The 7310-nt window shown below is 46.6% G+C and overlaps 1 pseudogene; it reads left to right on the top strand.

Moving 5' to 3' along the window:
* Positions 1 to 5429: 5429 nt before the first annotated feature.
* On the top strand, positions 5430 to 5544 carry LOC142322534 (U2 spliceosomal RNA; annotated as a pseudogene).
* The last annotated feature ends 1766 nt before the right edge of the window (positions 5545 to 7310 follow it).

The following is a 7310-nucleotide window of genomic DNA, read 5'->3' as shown; positions in this document are numbered from 1 at the left end:
CTCCCAGAGTTCGGGGGATAGCGGCGGCGGCGGCGCGTTCGCGGCGTGAGGTCGCATTAGCTTGGTTGCAATCGTTAATTGGTCGTTGCGAGGCTTCTTTGCGAGGTTACAACCGCTTGACGGCTTAATTAGGTTTCGTTGCGAGGTAACAGCCGATTGCAGATAGAAAGAGCCGGGTATGGCCGACAACATCTCGGCGCACGGTGCGCCGGAGGCCATGGATGACAACTCCAGCGGGCTGATGATTGCAGCGCTCTACCAACAGCTTGAGAGCGGGGTAGTTCCACCCGGTGAGGGCATGGTTGTGGCCGGGGACGTTGAGGGCTCAGTCCCTACGGATTGCCAGCATGACGTGGGTGATGGCAGGGAACAAGGCGTCAAACGCCGGTATTCGACGTCCAGTAGTGACTCGGATGATGGGTACAATGCCGCCCTCGGAGATCTGTTGGCGGCTATAGGTGCGATGGCAGACGTTTGTGCGCGACAGCGTCCGAAAAAGCAGCTTAAGGAAGTGACGGACAAGGTAGAACGGATCGCCAAGGAGGTACGGAGGTTATCTGGTCATTCATGTCAGGCCCCAGAGACTGTGGATTGCGGAACTCAGACGGAGTCGCCCCGTCGCATTGATATCATGGAAGTCCTGCAAAGCGGTACGGTCGAGGCTTTGAAGGAGATAACGGACCGGAAATGGCCCAGTGCTGCGTGGGCGAACACGACTGTTAAGGCCGGACTACCAGGCTTGGCGGATACACGGGGGAAGGTCTTCATGATCAACACGAAAGGAGACAAGAATGGTGCCATGGTGGATCACCTGAGGAGGGTTGCGCCCGGGGCGTCCAGATGGATTGAAGGAGGGCTGTTAACACCTGGGTCGGCGATCAGGGACGTTGCAGGGGTGGCGGTACTGGGAGGTGACGAGGTCAACGTACCGGGTGATGCCTTTGCAATTGTGGCTACCAGTGGGGATCAACACACGGTGGATCACATACTGGATGGGCTGGCGAAGGTGGTTGCGGCCTATGATGGAGACTTCGTTGTGGTGACCCCGTACCAGGGGCTAGGAGAGACGACCAGGAAGGTGGTCGAGTATTGGGCCAGGAGAAATGGGAGAACGGTGGAGCTCTTCGTGCCTGATCTTAAGTTGTTGGGGGCACCAACGTGCCGACTAATGCCTCTACGGTCGTTGTAAAGCAGCCGGGGGTGGCATATGCGGACCTGCTGAGGTCGGTGAAGCGGACGGTAGGAGAAGACTTGGCGGAACACATCATGTCCGTGCGAAAAGGGAGGAATGAGTCCCTAGAGGTCAAGCTAACAGAAGGAGAGAAAGTGGCCCCTAACCTTAGGGACAGACTCAAGACGGCAGTACCGGACATCGTTGTCCACGACAGGGGCCCGCGGACGAGGTCTTCGCTGGTTCATGTGAAGGACCTGGATCAGACGGTGACCAAGGAAGAGGTCATGGTGGCAGTGACAAAGCTGCTGGAGGCTGGGGAAACGGCCGCTGTGATATCGTTACGGGCGGCGTATGGCAGCACGCAGAATGCGGCCGTTGCACTCTCGGCGAGGGCTGCGCACAGACTGGCGGTGTCACGTCGTATACTGGTTGGATGGCAGTCCTGCAGGGTGGAGTTGCGGAGCCCCGAACAGACGTGCTACAGGTGTTGGGGTGCAGGACATACTTCGACAGTCTGCAAAGGCCCGGACAGGTCCAAACGGTGTTACAATTGCGGTGAGGAGGGGCACAAGAAGATGGAGTGCTCGTCCCCCGCCATGTGCTTAGACTGCGGTAAGGGAGGGCATCGGACGGGCGCCAGGACCTGCACCCACAAATGGTAAGGTTCCTGCAACTCAACGTGAACCGGAGTGCAGCGGCCCAGGACCTTGCCTGGGCTGCAGCGGTCGCAGGAAGTGTCGACTTCGTGCTGGTCGCGGAGCCGAGCCGACGGACAGCCTCCAGCCTGAACTGGGTGAAGGATGAAGATGGAGACTCGGCGGTCGGTCTGGTGACGTCCACTTATGCTACATCTGGGATCAAGAGCGGGAGGGGTTTTGTGGTGGTGGAACTATCGTCCTTCGCCTTCATCTGTGGATACGTGTCTCCAAACTGCAGCATGGAGAGATTTCACGCCTTCCTCCAAGACATCGAGGACTGCATCAGAGGGATCTGGAAACCCGTTGTATTATCCGGGGACCTGAATGCAGAGTGCCAGGAGCTGGGGGGCATGAGATCCACGGCCCGGGGGTATGAGCTGGCCGCCATGCTGGCGTCTTTGGCATCTGTGGTGGCCATGGTGGGGAGAAGGAGGCTCCGAAGAATGACAGTGTCGGTCGACGGCCACGAGGTGGAAGAATCGAGATCGGCCAAATACCTCGGGGTGTGGTTGGACAGATCGGGTAAGTTCACCACTCACTTGCTACGGACTTCAGAGAAGGCGGAGAAGATCATCACCGACCTGGGAAGGCTGCTGTCCGGCAAAGATGGACCGACGGCTGGCAAGAGGCGGCTTCTGCTCTCGGTGGCCACATCTGCGCTGATGTACGCGGTTCCAGTGTGGCGCGGGGCTCTTGAGGTGAGGAGGAACGTCGCACGGTTGACGTCGCTGCAACGGCGGGCCAATATCAAGATCTCGTTGGCCTATCGGACGGTCTCGGCGGCTGCGGCGGCAGTAATTGCAGGAGTCCCGCCTATACATCTGCGGGCGCTGGAACTGACCAGGACGAGCGACGGGGTCCCGAAATCTGAGGCCCGGAGGTTGCTCCTACAGGAGTGGCAGGAAGAGTGGGTGGCGTCGGATCAGGGAGCCTGGACGAGGCGACTGATACCGCACATCGTCCCGTGGGTCCGGCGGGGTTTTGGGGAAGTCAACCACCTCCTGACGCAGTTTCTCTCCGGACACGGGGAGTTTGGAGCATATCTCGCCAGGTTCCGGAGGAGGGATGACCCGACGTGCCTTTACTGCTTGGAGGAGGACACCCCGGAGCATGTTTTCTTCCACTGCCAGAGGTGGGAGGCCATGAGGAGGCTAGCTGGTCTAGCGTGGCTGACCCCGGATAACACGATTGGGCACATGCTGCGGGGTAGACGGCAGTGGGATCAGGTTTCGGGGCTGGTGGCGCAAATTGTGCAGACGAAGGCTAGAGAGGCCGCGGACTGGTACGGTTGAAGGGTAGTCGGACCAGCCACTTGGGAGTGTATGTGTGTATGTGTTGTGAAGTGTAATATTGTATATGTGTGATGTTTGTAGTACCAAGAAACCGAAGACGAGAGCGATGGAAAAACGGAAAAAAAAAAAAAAAAAAAGAAAAAAAGAGGTTGGCGGAGGCCATCGAATCGTGGTGACGATTAGGGCCAGGCAGGCAGCCTTTTTGCCTAGGACAGTCGGGCTTGCCAGCACGCAAGAGCTGGTGGGTCGGGCTGCTTCTCATGATGGCACGAAGGACCCTGACGGTATGAGAGGGCGCGCCGCAAGGGGAAGGGCATGTGAAACGCGTGCCCGGACCCTGGTAGGTTAGGGACGGGGTGGGTAGCCTCCCTGAGGAGAGCCACTGGGACCGTCCACAAGCGGATGGTTTGGGTGACTCGAGGATGCACGGAGGACCCCGATGGGGGCCTGAACAGGCCGAGCTAGGGGTGGAGTCTGCTTCCACGTCACTACGGGTGTAACGTGAGGTAATGCCGCAAGGTGATGCCAGTTACCCCCGGGGTGGTTAAGAATGAAAAAAAAAAAAAAAAAAAAAAAAAGCATAACACGAGTCGCTCATTAAGATATGCTGCGTATACGACTCCTCAACTGCAAGATGGGCTAAAGAATTTTATTTAGCAACAAGGTGGTCCGGCTCCTCATTGGCATAACTCTATACGGGATCGATGTTTACCCCTACGGCTGGATCACTCGGCATGCCGTGTACAAATAACTGACTACTAGGACTTGAACGCTGGAACTCTCGACTTCTAAATCAGCTGATTTGATAAGAAGCTTTAAATTCCCGGTTTTTTTTGGACATCCACTATTTACATGATTTTTCTTTCATGTAACTATTGTAGGTACATATGTCATGAAAATATATATATGAATATATATAGCATTCTACTTACCCCTTTCATATAGTTATTCGGGTTATTTTCTCCGGGAAAGTAATATATACTTGTGTGTGTGTGTGTGTGCGCGTGTGTGTGTGTAAAAGGTTTACAAAATTAATAACCCTTATATAACGTTTTAAAACTTTCAGTATGGCCTCATTTCACCGGGGGAACTGAAATCCGAGCGAAATTTTTCGTGGCCGTAACTCGATAACAAAGCGTTTTTGGACATGTGGTTGTATGGCCTTTTTTTCTTATTTCAAGCTCTAGATTCACTTTCCACATTATTTCCCTTTCCTCCTGAATAACACTGTGTATGTATATAATAAATATTTGGCTAAAAATAGCCAAATATATGACGTAAATTTGAACTTTTTTAATCAACTGGTTATCAAAATAAAAAGGCTAGACGATTTGTTTTGCTTAAATAATTCTTAATCTCTCACCCTAACCGATTGATTTAAGTTTTTGAAATTTTAAATAATTTAATAAGTATTTTCATCGTACTAAAACTCAATTACTACGAACGAACGTTAAAGGATAAAATTCAATATGGAGAAAACTACCACCCCTTAATTTTCTTAATTTCTAAACATATGCTTTTTTTTATTATTGACTATTTCTTCAATAGTAACTATCAAAGGTGAATTAATTCATAAAAAATGTAATAACATATCGCTTACAGGTTGTAAGGATTTAATTTTAATGCAATATTTGTCTTAAATATATTTTATATTATACATGAAGAAAAGAAGCAATCGATTTGTTAATAAACTGAGTTTCTATTTTGCTATCGAGTTGATATTTTAAAGTTATTAAAGAGGTTCCTCTTGATCACAGTTGGATTAATTGCCGAGTTTGTTAAATCGTATCTGCCGATGAGTTAAAGTTTAATAATTCGCTTCATAATAATAGTTAAAATGTCAGGGTTTTTTTATTTCATTTCCATCCTGGTATTTATAACTTATCTGCTTCATTTCATCACTCAGATTTCATAAATTAAAAAAAAATCGACTTTATTCGACAATGCGTGGTAAACACTCGAAAGAATCTACAAAACTATTGTTTAATTCCTAATAATTAATATATTTTCCCTTTCGTCGGCGTTTGTGAATCAACGATTTGCAATTACTGGCTATTAAACAAGTAATAATTATTTCAGTAAGTAAAATAATAAAGGAATGGTAGTTGATGCGAACTGTTAATGCTCGTTTTTGAAATTCGAATAAAAAGAGTGTAATGAAAAACAGTTATTGTTAAGTATATTTGTACGTATATAATAATGCACGTAAGCATTTGACATCAATGATGGTATCACTGTAACTTTCCGAAGAAAATAGTTGGCGCATTTTCTTATTAAAAGCACGGTCATCAAAGTGTAGTAACTGTTCTTATCTGCTTAATATCTGATACGCCCGGCACGGTTGGGCCAGAATATTAATTCATAAGATGAAGGAAAATACGGCAAGGATGAAGAAGTCTGGACCTGATGTTATGCAGGTTCACCGTTTGGATGGAGAAAATCCTCAGTTAAGGGGTTTAACATGCAGCTATGGAGCCTCCGAAAGGCTTCGAGGGCAAGTATTTCAGCCGCCCCAAAACTTTCAGCGGGGAGTGCATCCGGTCTAGAGTTAAATGTAATACTCCTCGTTCCACTTAAGCCGGTATCATTCCATGACGGATACAAAATATCCTCTCAACCACCATCAGCGGTATTGGAGATGGATGAAGATTCCATCTCCGAGGCTTCAGTCTTTAGAGGTGGAGACCGTCAGGAGGATGGAGAATAGACACAATAAAACCCTAAGGTCTAAGGGAAAACTTAGGCGATTGATTTACGTAATGCGTTTTATGTCAAGAGGATTGTTAATTGACTTTTTTGTGTATTTTTTATTTCTAAACTACTGACGAATTTATTTTAAAGAGAGTTTTTAATAATTACGGGTCCTTTGTTCCCGTTTTGATTGGTTTTGACATTTGTTTAGAGATGGGTATAAGTTTTAAAATGGCAAGGGCCCTATACACACTAGTCATCTTGTATTCTTTTGGGGATTTTATATTCTACGACAAATCTATTTAGTAAGACTGGTGGTCTCTTTTGGTCAGGTGGGAAAGGTTTTTCCCCACCCTAGTAACAAAAAAAATGTACCTATTTCCTCTCCACAGCAATTGCTGTAAAAATTTTTTTAAAGCATTTTTTCTTCAAATATCTCTTCGTCTCCGACTCAATAATAGTTACGTTTGATATTTTTTTTTTTCGGTTTGTCAGAACGAGCACACTAGTTTTTATTAATTTATAACAATAATTCTTGTGTTAAATAGCTACTGCTTAAAAAAGAGTTCATTATTGGAATATCGTTCAATGAAGAACAAATTGATCGAGCGAAGTTAGAAAAGATTACTTATCAGTTAGTTAATAGTACACGCTCACAGTAAGTTTTTTGTTCAATTCACTCGGCTGTAATGTCAAGTTTAGTCGAAAAAGAATTAAAAAAATGTGCTTTTAATTAAATTTTTAAAGAAAAATTTCCGTAATGCATTGAGATCTGTTGGTTTTCACCAAAAATAGTAATTCAAGGTTCGTTGATTATGTCGATAAATACGCTAAAAATCAACGAAAAAATCGTTAATGAATTAACATAAAACATACTGGACAATTTTCTAACTTCTAATTGTTATAGTGTGCTCTTCTAATGTATACCCGTATATGAAGTTTTATTATTTTTATATCATTGTCATATTACCACCGCGGTAAAAGAAGTCACGGTTTGACTGTCACAGTAACATATTAATTATTATGCAAAATGTACGAGGTAAGTCAATTATTATCCTCAATGTAGTTATAAATTTTATTGCAATACAAATAGGAAACTTATATATACATCATTTTTCAACATAGTTCCCTTGCATTTCAATGCACTCGGTCCATCGTTGCACAAGCTTCCTGATGTCTCATAAAAGAAGGTTTTCGGTTGACCTGCGAGCCAGGAATGCACCGCTTCTTTCACTGTTTCGTCCGAGGTAAATCGACGGCCCCTTAATGTTTCTGAATGGACCAAACAAGTAGTAGTCAGAAGGGGCAAGACTAGTCAAGATCAGGACTATACGGAGGATGAGCCAGTACTTAAAGTTGAGTTTCTGGAGCGTTTCAGCAGTGTGGGCAGCAGTATGTGGACGGGGATTGTCGTGCAACAACACAACACCTTTCGACAGCAGTCCTCGGCGTTTG

This window comes from Lycorma delicatula, chromosome 3 (genome assembly GCF_047948215.1).
Source record: "Lycorma delicatula isolate Av1 chromosome 3, ASM4794821v1, whole genome shotgun sequence".
Taxonomy (NCBI): Eukaryota; Metazoa; Arthropoda; class Insecta; order Hemiptera; family Fulgoridae; genus Lycorma; species Lycorma delicatula.
The sequence above is the reverse complement of the archived record's forward strand: the minus strand, read 5'-3'. Positions and strand labels throughout refer to the sequence as shown.